This window comes from Egretta garzetta, unplaced genomic scaffold, assembly GCF_000687185.1.
Source record: "Egretta garzetta isolate BGI_Z169 unplaced genomic scaffold, ASM68718v1 scaffold411, whole genome shotgun sequence".
Classification (NCBI taxonomy): Eukaryota; Metazoa; Chordata; class Aves; order Pelecaniformes; family Ardeidae; genus Egretta; species Egretta garzetta.
Genome location: NW_009258541.1, coordinates 1871377 through 1889125, shown reverse-complemented (window position 1 = coordinate 1889125; position 17749 = coordinate 1871377).

Genomic DNA, 17749 nt, shown 5'->3' with positions numbered 1-17749 from the left:
GCCCCCACTTCCAACACATACCGTGCTAGTTCCTGACATCTTCCAAAAACAAGTCAAAATTTCCTAAAAGTACAGGTAATTCTGTATTAAGACTGATAGGACGATTTATTCTCACAAAATTTTACCAAAGCAGCAATTTTTTTTTTCTTCCAACTGGACGAATTTTTAACTTTTAAGACAAGCTTCTCCTACCACTTTCTGTGTAAGACTAGAATTCAATCAAGCTGCTGAAGTTTGCAGTGCTGCTTGAAATTGCAAAACCCATGATTCATTCTACTGGTGACTTCTGGTCTGCAGCGGACAACGAAAGAGTTGTTTTACTTCAGGTTTCCCATAGAGAATTTCAGAGATAGGAATCAAGACTCTCCAGTCAGTATCCAAGCTGGACTTGTCTCACCAAAGTCCTCATCAGGATAATTTGTGTAGAGCAACCAGGCCAGTAAGATAATGGGGGCAAGACATTCAGTCCAGCTGAAAATCCATTTGCAGGCAGCTATTGAGGTTGATAAGATAATGGAGAGAGATGTATTTCTCAAACTGTTCTTTATTTATTTAACTATGCTTTGAATTTGCCCCTATAGGAATCTTTGCTAGGAAACAATTCAGCCAGTGCTGCACTGCTGAAACGTGCTCATCAGTTCAAAGGGAGCAGAATGGCCTGGGCCATTCACATTCAACAAGGCTGAAGTGAAAAAGATTTTAATGAAAAGACCTGAATGCACTTCAGGGAAAGGGAGAGAGATTTACATTTTCAGAAGACATTATTTTCTTGCCTTTATTTATACGATTTGTAATGTTGTTTCCCAGAATAAAAGAAAGCAACCAAAAACTATTATAAATTTTGAGCTTTTAGTTATATTCTAGAGAGAAAACAGTAAAAACAAACCAGCCACCTGCACTAAGTATGTGATTCCAAGTGTATTTTACATGCATGTAATCATATTTCTCTCAACATCTAAGATCACAATACAATATTGGGATTTAAAAATAAGCCAGTATATCTTTATTTTTTCTAATTTTTTAGATGTCAGAACTTAGACCTTTAATATATTTTCATTACAGTTTGGGATTTTTTGTTGTTTTGTTTTGGTTTTTTTTTAACCAACACTGAATGTGGCTTTAACAAGTCAAATTTCTGCTTGGTAATGTAATCACTTAAGCATCAAAATATCAGGATTGCAGCAAATCAGGTAGCTAATGGGGGGGGGGGGGGGGAATTTTCAAACCTTTTTGGAGCGCAATTTCAAGACTTGTACTGGTTCTGAGTTTGCATGATTTTATTCTACAATTCCACATCCCATGAAAGAGGCAGAGAGAGAGAGAAGTGGAATGGAATTTACTCAGAAGATGTCTCAAGCAGCAAGTAACTCTGTAAGCAGTTGGACTAATTAAACCACCTTTCCCTGCCTGGCACATACCTAGCAGCCGAGCAGCAGGTCTCTCAGCTCCTTGGTTTTTACTTGCCCCTACTCGTTATCTTCCAGGCATTTCTGCTCCTTCCTTGCTTTCCCCCAACAGGTCGCCACCCTCCAGAACCACCGTCCCTGCAATCCAGAGGTTTCACTTCGAAACCTCATCACGGTGTCTTCAATCAACCCCTCAAATCTGTACTTCCCAACAGTAACATGCCCTAGAAATAATTTCTAACATGGCTGTGGGCATGTGCTGGGATAACTTGAGCTGGGGGACAGGAGGACTGTCCTAGTGAGCGAGTCTGATCAACATTTTTCTTCAGTCATCCCATCAGGACGTGAAGATGTCAGGAGCGCTCCTCTCAGAAATCACTACCCAAATGATCAGCTCTCAGTAGTGGAATACGGTGCCTGGCCCCTGGTGCCTCTGTGTGCTGAAATTTAGTTCATCCCAACTTCTGCTGAAACACAGTTTGCATAGGCTCCCTCAACTGCACTATGAGGGGAGATATTAGTTAAGATTGGAGTGTTATGCCATTTTATGTCAGCCTGACTGTATTTTCTGTTCATATAATTTTTATATTTGTTATGGTTTTTCGCTCTTTGGCCTCCTCGGCATTTGTGCCAGAGCACCAAAATAAATGTGGGTTTTGAGTTCATGCTAGAACAAACCCTCAGCCTTTAAGTGAACTGCGAAAGGGGCGTTGGTGGCTGTAGAGCCTCAGCTGCACACTTCTGCTCAAACGTTGGCATCAGAAACAATCTCTTTGCATGATGAACTGCTCTCACATGACCTTGTAAGTTGAGCTTATGAGGGATTTTGTGAAAAACTGTGGCCTTGAGCATGCAACAGTGACTAAATTCCTCACAAATCACGTATGATTTACATAAATGAGTGCCTCGGCTCTCACACAGTCAGCACTAGACCTAGTTACTAACACATGAAAAATGCACTCTCAGACTTGGCACACGGCTTTTGCAGCTGCCAAATATACCCCCTGTGAGATGAGAGCAGGTTGATGAGGAGGGCAACGAAAACATTTTCAACACTGCCAGCGACAGAAAGAAGAATGAGAAGCCTGTTTATCTTGTTAGAGATTTTTCTGATCATATTAGTGATTTCATTATGCTGTTCCTAGAGACCAAACCTTTTAAAATGGCATGGAGCTCAAAAACGCCCTATGAAAATTGCTGCTATAAATCAGGCTCGTACCATATTAACAGTGCAGGAATTATACAACGTCATGAAAATACAGACACTCCTTGTAGTTGGTGTTTGAACACCCTTTTGCACTGCTATTCACCCAGGTGAACCCATCTCCATCCTGTAAATTTATTCCAGCACCTGGTTTGTGGCATGGCCTGGCTGCACCATAGGCTACGGGCACATCTGCTCTTGTGCTTTTGGGCAAGCCCTGAGAAATGAGGCGCCTGAGCAGTTATTGAAGAGAAAGAAGGACTTCAGAGCAGTAAGTGCGGCTCAGTCACGATTGGAAAAGGCCTCAATCCTTTTAAATGCTCAGAGTACTTCCAGCCAGATAGAAGAATTTCCAAAAGGGAATCTCAAAAATCCTGGTGGAATAAGAAAAAATCTGCACTGGATGTTATTTGACTATCAAGACACAAAAAATGACACATAGTCCACCTTTCACAATCAGGTTGATAGGTACCTGTAACAAGGTGAGGGGAATGCTAGCAATTAACCTACATGTTTCTAAGACTTGCGGGTTTTTTTGCGCTTGTGTCCTTTTTTTTTAAAATAAAATTTAAAAAATGCTGCTACACCTGTACATAAGCTCTCTGTCTAGCTTCATGTGCCAGATGATCTCATCTCCTATCTATCAAAGACTTCAGAAATAAAAATAAAAAAATCACTTTTTTGAGCCATCCCAAACTACTTCTTAGTAAAAGTCTTTCTCTTACAACATAGAGCTATTTTGACTTACCTAAACTTTAAGGCAATGATAAATCCAATCTATGTATTATAAATTACTCCAGAAAACCATGAACCATTAGTAAACCTAGAATATATTTTAAGAGATGCCTATATATTCACGAAAGGATATGCTTAAGTTCTTTTGAAAGACCTTCTCTTGTGAAGATGTGAGCTGAGAGCAGCAGAATCATTAATGAAAAAAACCCTCACCACCACTGTTGAAGCACAATCCAATAACTGGGGTAGCACTATGATAATAAAAGTTTGATGACATTAACATGTTCAGATCATTACATGTACCATTATTTTTGGAATTACATAGGAATCTTAGATTTTACTTTTAGATGAAAGGCAAATAAAAAAAAGTAGTAAGGTTTGGAGAAAAGACTTTGCGGGGGGTGGGGTGGGGTGAGTCTGAGTATTTTTCTCTTGTTTTTAAAGGAAATCTTAAATGAAGTCTCCAGATGAAACTCCAGGGACGTCAGTCCATGTCCCAAAGGTGATTACTAGATCAAGGGACTGTGTCCAGCGCCCTTAACAGAAACTGGATCAGACCCTCTGTGCAGTGAAATACAAACTATTTGTTGATCTGTCTTTTAAACTTCAGTGGTTTTACCCAACCAAATTTTTAAAAGGGAAGAAAAAGAGAGCTTGTACTAGATATAGCTAAGCTATGCCATCTCCTCAAAAATTTGAGAAGAGATGCTAGAATGTCCTGGACTCTGTGTGTACCTCTTTCATCAATACCGACTTACAGACTTTAGGAAGATCTCATTCTTGACTTCATATTAGCTGTCCAAAGAGAAAGTATCTAATCTTCATATAGGAAGAATGAACCGATTTCTTTTTTGAGATAGCCAGAATTATTTCGTGGCACAAGAGGGGTAAAGATAGAAACAGACATTTGGCTTAATTTTTCCTGTATTTTGACAATCTACAGAAAAGCGGCAGATGGGATTTATTCAGAATACAAAATCCTCTCATCCTGGACAGATCAGAAGTACCACTCCACTGGGGGTTTCTAACAAATGCTTGGTTTCTGGCTGCTATTAAAAGGGGATATGTACAGCAGAAGGGTAGGGAATAACAGCAGCACCGAATACAGAAGGGAAAAAATCAAGACTCTCTAATATTACTGAAGAGTAGTGCGCAGAGAACGTTAATTAAATGCGTTAGGATACACAGGACCTGCTCAGTAGTCTTCTCTCTTTAAATTGCTAACAGCATTAGTGGGGCAGCATTACCCAGCTGCGAACAGCCCCCAGCCCCTTTGATAGGAAGTACTACAGCGCATCCCACAGACTGAACGTTTGGCGTTGGACGTAAGTAAAATGCATTTGAAGGCGTCTCACTTGACATGCCCAGGTGAATCCAGGTAAATTTCCCACAAAATACACAGGAGTATTTACAAGATTACAATAATCTCATAGATAAAGCAAACAAAGAACTTACAATCTCAGTAGTCTTACATACAGCCTTCCTATTAAAACTTTTTCTTTATTCATTTTGTCTATACCATTTCCTAATTATTAAGTGCCTGAAGTCACGTGGCCAAGGACCGTAAACGTCCTGTAAGCGTACTTCAAATGGCTTTAGAAGTATCTGAGCTAATGTCTCCTTTGTCATACTTTGCTCCACCCACAGTAAATACAATAAGGATGCATCCAAAACTCATTATCCATTATCTTATTTTACTGTATCAATGCCACAGTTTCTGCTGCTTCTCTGATCTCTCTCTCTCTGTGATAAGCATTGATGTAATTTTTCATGTTGTTGCCTCATTTTATTTTTCTGTTTTTCTTTAAAATTACGAATTGAAGATCTTACTAGGATATCGGTACCTTGGTCTTATTCTCAGCCACCCTCTCACAAGCATGGCACACTGTCTCTTCGCTGTGCTGTGCCTTAACCTCCTGCAACAGATCTCTCACTACAACGCTGTAGCACAACCAGCAAATCCTTGATTCGGGTGTGATGCGCATCACTCTTCTCTGCACTTGCAACACAAAAGGTGCCCTTACAGCTTTCCTCGTTGGAGCAATTAATGTCCCATGATACTGCAAATTTTCTAGGAACTCGGCTTTGCACCTGAAGCCACAAACAGAACAACAAATAGATTGTCTGATGTGCTCTTCGTTCAATTCCTTAGAAGAATCTCCCTCTCACAAGAAAAAAATTCTCAGATAAATTAAACACCACAGCGATCGAAGTGAAAGAAAAATAAAGAAGTGATATCACAGATGTTCCAATGTCATGGATGATTGTGGTACGTTGAAACTATTATTCATCCTAATATATAAACAAAATATGTGGTGGCTAAAATGACCAAATGGTGGTGATGATGATAGTTACCTGTTGCATGGTTTATCCCTGCCCCCGAAAAGTTCTACAACTCTGCAAATATCCTAACCAGATATAAAAAAAATATACACAGAACTGTATTTAACCCAACACTTAATGGACAACAGACAGCTTACTGAAGTGAAACTTTATGAAAACAACAGAAAACCTCCTGATCTGGATTTTCAACTCAATAGGCTAAAGCTACTGAAAATAAACTGCACAACGGTAATCTCAAAAACCTCAGGCATAGGACTCTCAGCTTGTGTGAATAATATGCATCCCATGACCACTGTAATGCTGGTGATGTAATCCATTAAAATAAATACCTTTAATGGTACAGATCAGGTAAATAACTATTCCAGATCTTGGCAACTCATATTGTATCATTTACAGAACAGATTTTTTGTTCCTTGTTATGTTTCAGTCCTCAATTGTTAAATGGGAAAATTGTCACCTTCCAGCCCATAAAAATTCCGTCGGACTCCTCAGAGAAATCCATCCTTGGCACTCTTCAAAAAAGGAGGAGTTGTTTTTCAGGTAGAATTGCACATTACCTTTTTTTTCCAGTTAGTACAGGAGATACGACTATGACTTGTCCCTTATGATACAGGTGACTTTAGTCATCAGACGGTCATACTCCTCTTATGTTCATAATCTAATTGTGTATATACTCCATTTTTTTAGAGAGGCTACACAGTAGCCAAGCAGTTATTTAGGACTATGCAAATATATTCTTTATCATAATCTTAGAAAAATTTCAAAGATACATATGATCATGGAAGCAACAACAGTTACTTGACATGCAAGATGAAGTAAAAATAGGGATACCATATGTCAACGTGATACTGGAAAAGTATTCAAATACATCAGAAAGTTCTGAACTACCTAAATATACAATAATTTCAGAATGGGAAACACAAACGGCAACTGCTAAGGTAGAGAATGGGGTTTAAAATCTGGATTTTTAAATTTATTTGGCCACCAAGTACCCTTCACAGAAGGTACACTGGATCTGTCAGGATCACAAATTCTCCACTTCTATGCTATGCAAAACTGAATGCCATTATTTTGACCCTTTAGGGTTCAAAAACATGTAGAAAACTTCATTCCTGCCCTTCAATGACACTTTAGCAATAGGAAGCAGTGGAGAGACAGTAGAATGCTTCAGGTTGAAAAGAGAAGATAAATAGGTTTATGTCATGCTTTGTTTTTGCAACTTGGCAAAAACACAAATAGAGTTATATAGTCAATCATTAAAACCCCCTGAATTTTATTACAGAGACCTTGATCAAGATAATTCCTTCCTAATACAACGATGATGTTGCAGGGTCCTGTAGTGCCTCCTTTTTCTCCACTAGAATTTTTTTTTTTAAAAACTTCTTTCTTTCATCATGACTGTTTTTCCTTTACTTCATATATAGCAAGCAAATATAATAAGCTGCTTTCAGAAAATCAGGCTGGTATAAAATTGTGCATTCTTTCTATAATTTTAGGAGGAAAATGGTTAACATTTTAGCCTCATGACTTGCAAATGAAAGAAAATAATAACGCTTAGCAAAAGACATTAGAAGAACACATTCACCATGAATCATACTGCCCTTGAAGGTGCAGCTTAAAAAAGCAGAGAAATAGATTTGACACCACTTGGACTTGCAGCTCGGACATGCTGCATTAAACTGTTCAAAATTAATTTAATCTGAGCATGGAGAATAATAGCCTCTCAGTTCAAGGCTTCTGATAGCAGTAATTTGCACTCGAAAGTACTTCCAAAGGGAAAGAATAAATGAAGGGCGACTCTCCAAAACTGAGTGAGCAAATGTATTCACTAAATGAAAGCCTCTTGATCACTCTCTAAAAGAGCATTCAGGAAAACGACACATTCTATATCATTTTGTGGGTTAGGAATTTCTTCTTCAAACTGCTCGCTGCTACAAGGAGAGATACTGCTCTTCCTGGACTGATGATGGGATAAGAAGCTATTTACTTAGAGCTCTTGCATTTTAACTCAAAAGCCGTGAGATGCATTTGCCTTAGAAACAAGCAAGTAAGACTGGTGGAGTAAAAAATCCTCTCGTCACATTTGTAACAAGGCACTTTGTAGACGAATTGCATGTAGGGTAGCGGCAGTTCCCTTTGTTTTTTCAGCAGAGGACTAAGAGCTAACTGTAACAAAGCGTTAACAGTCCAGACCTTAAAAAGTACCGTATCAAGCCCAAACATTTTCATATTTCATAAAAGTCATATTCTCTTCACTTACACATTCATAACTTTCAATTCCATTATCATGCCTGCAACTAAAATCGTCTGATACCTGTTTCATTCCACACTCAGCTCCTAGGAGGCAGTGTCATCTCATTGAAAGGGCACTGGAATGGGAGCAAGAAACCTCGTTCCTCTGCTTTAGCATAAAAATGCAGTTGGTGTTTTATAGCAGCATCAACCTAACGAAAACTGCTGAGGTGACATGCGGCAGCACACCGGGCAACTGAATGGGGAGACCCCATTACCTTCAAAAATCATATGCAGGCAGAGATACCCAACGCAAGAGACTGCAAGGCTGCACTCTGCTGTTAATTTCTGGCCTTCGTTATGACTTCTCCAGCCCAAAATGACTGTCCCAAAGTGTAAGAGCAAAGTCTGACCTGTATCAAGCCCAAGATTGCTGGGGAAGACTGTGGGGAGAATCACAGGGGTCAGAAGTTATTCGACAACTTTGCAAAGGTTAGTGCTGTAGTGAGAGCAGCGCTGGAAGAAGGGGAAGGGGACTGGTGTTGCTGAAAAACACGGATTTGATCCAAGCAGAAGATTTTACAACTTTGGAAAGACTTGTTTTAGTTTTAACTGGGCGGGTGAGGGGGACAGGGAAGAACCACAAATAATCTTCAACATTTCATTCAATCTTCTGATTCTTTCTGAATTACGTTCCTATCCCATTTAATAATTAAAAAAAAAAAATCAGAAGAACGTATTCAACAGTACACATTATCTCCATTAATAAATGGAGAGCAGAAAAATAAATAAATGGTAAAGCAGAAGAGCCAAATATCCCAGCCACAGTAGTTAATTAAGCAGTTCTACCAAGGAGGCAGTGACATCCACGTGAGAGCCTAGGCAGGAACAGGTAGCAATAAGATGACGACTCAAAGCCCTAAGCCATGTATTAGGGTCTTGGGCTGTCTCTCAGGCTGTATCTTTTTAGTGATACCTCTGAAGGAAAAAACCCAAAAACATGCTTGGAGGGTGTGTGTACGTGCACCAATGTGTATGCACATGCCCACACGCAGACACACAGCACCTTATAGTAAATCTAGGACTGTTGGGAGCTGTATCCTGTGGATGTATAGCACAAGGCAAACCGTGTGCTTAAGTAGTAGTAAATAATAATTAATAATAATCTTTCTACAATAATTAATAATAACCTTTCTAAGCAGAGAAGGACAATGGTTTGCACTGCACTGCACTGCCAGAATGAAAGAACAACTATAGTCAATGAAAAATAAAATTACCAAACACAAGGAGTTCTTGACTTTACTTCTTTCCCTTCATTTAAATATTTTATCTCCTTTTTTCTTTTTCCATACAAATTCTGAAAATCCACTTGTTTGAATGAGCTTAGTGGCTGTGAGAAAGTCTTAGGAAGAGATACAAAGAAAAAGTTGCATCAAACAGCGGGAGAGTAAATAATGTATTAGCATTCAAGCTTCATTTCCAGTCCCACAGTTGCATTACTTCTGCAAATTTACGACAAAGAAAGCCAAAAGGTCTTTTTAAATTCTCTGGTACCGCTTAATTTCTTGTGAATAATTTACCTGCCACTAGCTGTTTGTTCTATAATAATTCAAAGAAAACTGGTTATGCCAAAAGTCTAAAAAAATGAAAAGTGCTTCTAGAATGTATTAAAAAGTTAAAATAAATTGAAAGCCTTCAGGATATTGTAACTCACACACAGCTGGTATGAACAGCATTGCTGATTGCCGGCACTTAGAAGACCAAAACTAGTCTAGATAGGATGATTCCGGTACCTCTTACCAGATCAAAACTGGAGGATAAACTGTGAACTTCCATTATCTTTATGAAAATTTTTCTTTGAAGAAAGTGCAGGATGTAAATATAAGTAATTCAGGTCTTTGAGGGCTCATCTTTCTGGATCCAACAGCTTTCTTAAAATACCTAGTTTTCTAATGCTCTATGATTAAAAATGGGAAGGATATCTCCAGTTTTGAAGTTTGCTCTTTCCAGTAAACAGCCCATTTAGTCGGTCAAGTTAATTTATCAAATTCCATTTGAACTACAGTAGTATTTAACCCTTGGCTTGGCAGATGAATTAGCATACCAATACTGAGTGACTTATGGGAATACTAACCTGCAAGCTAACAAGTAACTGACATTAGAAAATGTAATAAAGTGTATTATCCCACAGTTTAGTCCCCTAAGAATATTAGCAACAGAGAATAACATCGAGAGACTAATGACTGGTCAACATTTCAACTCATTTCTGTCTTTCAAAACCCAAATTCAGTTCTACATCCACTGCTTTTTACAAGGGAGGAGCACTCAATCACTTCTCAAGAATAAAAAGGGATGCATACTGTAAGAATTAGCTCATGACTGAAGTGGATTTAGGTCAGGACTATTGCTTTCAAGAAAAGAATCAAATTCGACAACATATCAGGAATAACAAGTGGAATGGCAACTGATAACCTACCCCATTTTTACTTTGACACAATGAATGAGTTTGTAGACTTTGGAATATCTCTAGGAGAAAAAAAAATAAAGTTTTTGGTCTTATAATATTTTATAATTTACATAGATTTTGCATATTTAGAGTTCTCAGAGGTAAAAATAAACAGACAATTACTAGGCATGACACTTTAATTTTGTTAGGCCATAAAGTTTCATGGCCCTACTACATTTGGAAACTAAAAGCTCTAGCACCTTTGTGAAGAATTAAACGGTATAAAAGGGTTTTGTCTAAATATTATATCTTTGCTTTAAAAGATAAGTGCAGGCAATTAACCCGTTCAACGACCTCTGACTGTACATCCAGCTAAGGAGCTCCCTCATGGCCCTATACCGCTATATCACATTTTTTAGAGATGAGCAAAGTAACTCGGACCCAGGGTTCATGCAAGGTTTATGCAATCAGGAGACTAACAATGTTTGTTACTGTAAGAAATGAAAGTCTTTCCCTGGGAAAGTGAGATTACATATGAAACTTCTGCATATTCAGGTTGGAGTCAACAGCTTTCTGCAAAACCACGATGCAAGAGGCTGTGTAGCTTATCCTAGCCATGGTGGAAGGAGGCGAGCTGTGGCCCCTTCTCCGCACAGGCACGGTCGAGGGGACTGCAGTATGAATTCACCACCCCATGCTCCTGAAAGGCTTTTTGTTGCATGACAGGGAAGGACCAACAATCTGGTGCCTGTTAAGAAGTACTTTTCATACAAGCAAATCAGAAGACTGAGTTTTGCAAATCCTTGACAAATTTTTTTTCCTAAAATGAAGAAATACCAATTGATTTTCACTGTTAGATAAGGAACTATCAACCACACAGAAAATTTGAGGAAGCCAAGTTATCATCCCTAAAAATGCTGGGGTTCTTTTTGTTGGTTTCTTTGTTTGTACAGGGGGAAAAATATTCTGATGGTTGAAAAGGTTTATAGCCATTTACCTTCTAAGGCTCAGATGAAGAAAATGAGAATGCCCGCAATGACGATAATGGGACGGGATAAGCATCTTTGTGAACTATCTCTGGTATTGCGTATCAAGCTTTCTGTGTTCATGAGCTCACTAACAAGCGAGTTCATAGAAATTTAGAAAGTTTATGATCCGTTACGAGGAAGCATCTGTGCAAAATGAATCCTGAGTGTGGGAACTTGCACAGGGAACTCTTGAAGAGTTATATCCCTCTGTTGGGAGAAAGCATTAGATTCACCAGGTAACTACTCAGCCAAGACCAGGCAGAACTACTTCAATTTCTGGTGATTCCACCCAATCTACAGACCACTAAGTATTTCCATGGGTGAGCAGCAATAACCAGTTACACCAATGTGGTAACCAACCCATGGAGATAGAGGTGTGCAGGAGAGAACAGGGAAGCTGAGGGGAGAATGAAAAATGCCTTCTGGCACAGCATTATACAGAGAACTAAACAATCCGCAAAGCACTAAAGCCCACTCAGGCTCGTAGCCTTGGACACGTATCTCTTACTACGCCACAATTTTCAGAGCTGACAGGATAGTGCTTTTCTTTTTTACAGCACCTGCAAGTATTTATCTTATCTGAACTGCTAGTAAGCACAAATTACAAAGACAGAAATAACTGAAAATAATACAAAGTTCTGCTATCAAGCAACAAGCTATTATTCGATTTGGCAAAATTAGGATTTCTATTTATTGAAAAGCAGTCGACAGCTTCCCAGCACCACTCCAATTCCACAGGAGGTCCTGCTATTTAAAATGACATGTGGGGGTTGCAGGAGCTTTGTGGCACCTCCAGGCTCATTCCTGACCACGTCTGGATGCATTCTGTGGCAAATGTATCATCAGTACAGGCACTACAGGTCACCTTGGGGCTCCTCACAAACCTTCCATGGGTACTGAGAGAATGTGGTGAAGATATGATGCGAGGGGATCCATTACACAGATGGAATTCCTTTAAAAGGACAGAGAAACAAGGAGGTCGTTTTTCCTGTCTCAGGAATACCATTAACAATAGAAGAAATAGAGTAAATTACATACATCTACTGATATCTCCATGTCACCTACGGGTATGGTAACAGCTGGGTTAAAGTCTGCAGATTAGATAGACAACACAGAAAAGCAGATAGTCCATTATTAGGCCTGCAAATGGTGTTTGGCCCTTCTATGAAAAACAAGTGAATTTTGTCTTCTGAAATGACAGAGCAGATACAGTCTGGTTTGCCAGACTAAGAATTATAGAGCGTCGGCGCTGTGGACCACTTAAGAAACCAAACTAACAGGTCCTGAAAAAATCAACTCTCTGATAGTATCACAGCAAAAGAGTAATTTTACTTCTGCAAAATGTCTCAGTTTAAAGAATAACTGAACAAAACCAAAAACATGAACTATGAAAAATATTCAACAAGCAGATGGTGTGAGAATAATTTGGGAAGCTGATACCCAGTTAAAAACATTGCCTAATGACTGGCAACGCGAGGGATTGGTGGCGTTTCTTATGCAAGTGGATACGCTGGGTGTTATGCGAGCTGAGGACCAGCTGCAATGTAAAATTACAGAAAGGAAGCAAAAGGAAAAGGAGCAGAAGCAATTATTGCAAAGACGAAATAGAGCAGAAAAGTGGAAACATGGAATTGAAATGAAAGCATGGCAATCAAGCAAAAATAGTAGGAAAGTAAAATGAAAATATTTTGTTTCCAAACAATTAATTAGAAAACTAATTTAGGATCTTTATCAACCATATCTGAAGTCTACTGGATATGGATCACAAACTCCTATCGCTATTATTATTGTGTTAGTCACCACCCTTTTATTAACTCTATTACTTTATATCACACTTTGTTCATGCACTTACCTATAATTAAGCACCTCTCTTATGCTGCATCTTTTTAACAGTCCAAATCACCTTGAAAATGCTGCAGGGTGAAATACTGACATGCCTCTCAGCACAGATATCAGAAGCAAGTTTAAGAACATCAAATTAACTGTGACTGATTTTAAGAAGGATCCTTCAAGAGCACATCTGTACTTGACATCATTCCGAGCCTGGTTAAGTTCTGACAATATATTTTTACCTTGCAGCATATCTGGCAAACCTTGTTAATCTTTCTAGGGGCATGTATGTCACCAGATTGGTGATAACACATGAACTGCATTTTAAGAAGCCAAATGCCATCTCTCTAGAGGCCTCTTAGCACTTTTGAAAATGCTGATGGACAATCTCGTCCTTTCACTATGACCCGTCGTGCCCTCTCAAAGTGATTAGCTCCTAGAAAGCTTGGAGAACTGCAACTCACAAAATACCTATTCAGAAACTCTCCCAATTGGCCAAATATTCATGGCTCTTTTGTCAGAATATTCAACAGGGCTTCTACAGAAAACCAAGCTTTCCAAATTTGTTGCCTTCCCATTTTCTCCATGGAAATACGCTATAAAATATACGCCACAGTAATGACCAGTAACTACTTGTATAAAACATCAGCTTTCACTAGAGCTACCCTCCACTTTTGGGGGTTTACTTCCATCTTTATTTAGCAAACATCTACATAGCAAATATCCCTTATGGACATTCAGATTTATTATTGTTGTATCATTCTTCCTTGCAACTATAATGAAGATTGATTTAATCTCAACAGCATTAGCCCCTTGCCAACTGAATACTGTGTTGTTCCCATAAGTCAGTAAGAAAATTCTTTATGATGGTGCTGTTTACTATTCTGCTTTCTAAAATATTGACTTTCATAAAACACAGTTTATTCATTTATAGTTAAAAGATCTCTTACACTGAAGAACCAAAGATGATGGGGAAAAAAACAGAAATATTTTTGCCGCTTCTTTGAAGGATCATCCAAGTGAGTTATGAGCATCTCTCTGCTAAGAACTCTAAGGGGTTAAATAATTTATCTTTTCAAGTGCACCTGAATTAAATGTAACTTTTCTCATTCAGGTCATGCAGCATCAATTTCATCGAAATCTGAGCATGCACTCAACAGTGTGTTGCTAATGACTGCAATCATTATGATCTTCTCACAAAGCATCGCATACGGAGAAGTGGCTTACACCACAGCTTTCACCATGAACAGGAGGCCCCTTTTCTGTCTTTCTCTTTCAAATTTCTGTCCATCTAAAAGGCACATATCCATCTGCTAAGGTATTTAAGGAGAGAGTAGATTTTTTTTTTTTTTTGTTTCAAACATGTTTCTCCTGCAGGGATCATTAAATGCTCAGATTCATTGCTAAAATGGAAGGATTTATCAAGTTTCCCTCCTGGACTTAGATCATCATTAAAACTCTTTTTTAACTGCTTTAATTACACTTTCCTAGCTGAACCTTAACCACGCAACTAAAGCACCACCCTCTTTCTGCTTTCTCAGGTCTTGAAGAGTAAAGGCTAAACTGCGTATTCGTATTTGGCAGAACAGGGCGAACACAGGCACATCCTAAGCCAAAACATTTAGACATAAAAGTGCAGATGTTTGGCTTCACTAATGCGAGTGTTCCCAAACTACCTTTAGAACCTCACCAAAATTCACTGATAACAAGAATTAAATAATTCTGACAAAGCTGGCAAATGATACATGGCATATGTATGATATGGCATATGCAAAATGCTATCATATGCAGGAATCTGCATACGGCAGTATTTTGAGATCACTAACTGAAAAAAGATTAGACAAGAACAGTGAAAGAACAGGAAAGCAAGCAGTGCGGTTGATATTACTGTAGCATATTAATTAGGCTATGATGACTTTTCAAACCGTTAAATGAAGAGCTGATTATGTTGTCATACTGTGTCTTTAATGAAAGACCTAATTGTAAAATTGCCCAGTATTTACTTTTATTTATATAATTGACATTTTGAAAGCATAGCATATAATTATGTGTTGGGCAGAGGTTTGTATCTTAGCGAAGATATAAACTGAGTATCCTTGTGCTGCTGTCATGTGATTCACGGCAGATATATTCAGTTCCTCAAAAAACTATTGAACAGTTGTACGGAGGAATGCACCTGTCAAGGAATATGACAAAAAGGCTTTGTTCCAGTCTGGAATTCTCTGTAGGGATCCCTGTTCAGCTCAGCTGCCTTCCTCTGCACAAGTTGTTTCTATGCTGTTCTTCAAAATACAACAAACAATATATTACATTAAATACTGTCATAAAGTACATTGGAATCTATTAATACAACTGTCCTGGCAGGACAGAGTGCATTCCTTTTTCTCAGTGAGCAGAGAGGACAAATCACACATGGGAAATAGTTTCTGTGCCTTCTAGGAAAAAGACTGGGCCTAAAATTGGACACACAAAACCTTTAAATAATTGAATGAAAATAAAAAGTAATCTGGATCCAGGTTTGAATTTCGTGGTGTTCCTGATATCCTAATTACTTTAAATTTCAAGTTAACAGACCTTTTTGATCCCCATATAATTCTGAAAGGTGGAAATGAAAATGTTTCTCAGCTTGGTTCCTTGTATTTTTTAAGCATTTCTAAATCTATCCTTCATAGGTCAACAGAAATACCTGTCAAAATATTCCAGCTTCAAATACACCTTGCCTATGACATATGGTCTCCACCTGAGGAAGATCAAAAGCTACACAGTGAAAGTGAATTATGAAAGCTCAACTTTAAAGAATAATTTTTCATTTGCTAGTCTGAGATTATTTTAAGTTCTTGGTATGATTCCAACACTCTCAGGAGACTTGTCAACAGCAGGGGTAGACATATGCAACTTAGATCAGATAACAAGAGCTGTGAAGATGTAGCAAAAGCAACCTTGAACATACCCGGAGCCTAAAGTACAACTGCAACAGTTAGCCTGGGCTGATGTTCGTGCTGCCACGTTTTCACTATTAGCAAAATAAATTAGATTATGGCTCGGTTATGTAAACTTACTCATGCAGCAAGGAGAACTTTGGGTAAGGATAGGAGCGTAAGAAAACACAGGGAGTTCTTCAGAATTTTTAGAGCATTTTTTCTATTTGATGAGTTTGGTTAATTCACTATCAATTGCTAACAGTTTTAGTGGGCTAAATCAGATTCATGTGGGTGGAGTTTCACATGATAATGCAGTACTCCAGCTTTTGCTGCACCAGAAAAGCAGTCTCCAAATGGGGCGAGGCATGGTACAAATCACAGCTGGATTCAGCAGCTGGGCTAAGGGGACCCAGGCATTGGCCCTGCATGGCGCAGAGCGGACTGTTTGCCCCACGACAAGGCAGCGGCTGCACTTCTGCACTGATTACGCACAACTCTATTATAACCCACACCAGAAGAAAAGCATTTTGCAGCTACAGTTGTTACTTAGCAGGATGGTTGCAAGCACTGTTATACTGGTAGATATACAACAGCTATCTTTATTGGTAAACACAAAACGTTGGGCACAAGAAATACATCTGTAATGCTCCAGCTGCAACTGTGACCTAGCACATACGCGCCAATCTAGCTTTCAACAGCTGGATACAAAGCAGTGCTGTTGGGATGCCAATGTACTTACCGGCTTCTGTGGGTTTTGACGCCAAATGACTTAATTGCAAGGGTAACCAATACCTGCTATTATTAATGCTGCATATGGATACAGAATTGTACTCAGATGAAGGCTTAGCTTCTATTTACTGCACTCAGCGTACTTAACCAGTATAGTTTCTGATATTCATGATGAAATCCTAATATTTAGTATGCACACTGAGCAATAAATTTGTTTACAAGCCTATAGCCTGGAACAAAACACTCAGATATTTATTATCTCATAGTAAAACTATGCTGGGGGGGGGGGGGGCTGACCTTGGCTGGATGCCAGGTGCTCCCCTCCCAGCCGCTCCATCACTCACCTCCTCAGCTGGACAGGGGAGAGCAAAATCTAACGGAAGGCTCATGGGTCGAGATAAGGACAGGGAGATCACTCACCAATTACCGTCATGGGCAAAATAGGCTTGACTTGGGGAAAAATTAATTTAATTTATTACCAATCAAATCAGAGTAGTGTAATGAGAAATGAAATCAAATCTTAAACCACCTTCCCCCCACCCCTCCCTTCTTCCCAGGCTCAACCTCACTCCCGATTTTCTCTACCTCCTCTCCCTGAGCAGCGCAGGGGGACGGGGAATGGGGGCTGTGGTCAGTTCATCCCACGCTGTCTCTGCCGCTCCTTCCTCCTCACGCTCCTCCCCTGCTCCAGCCTGGCGTCCCTCCCATGGCAGACAGTCCTCCATTAACTTCTCCAGCATGGGTCCTTCCCACGGGCTGCAGTTCTTCACCAACTGCCCCAGTGTGGGTCCCTTCCACAGGCCGCAATCCCTCAGGAGCAGACGGCTCCAGCGTGGGTCCCCGCGGGGTCACCAGCCCTGCCACCCAACCTGCTC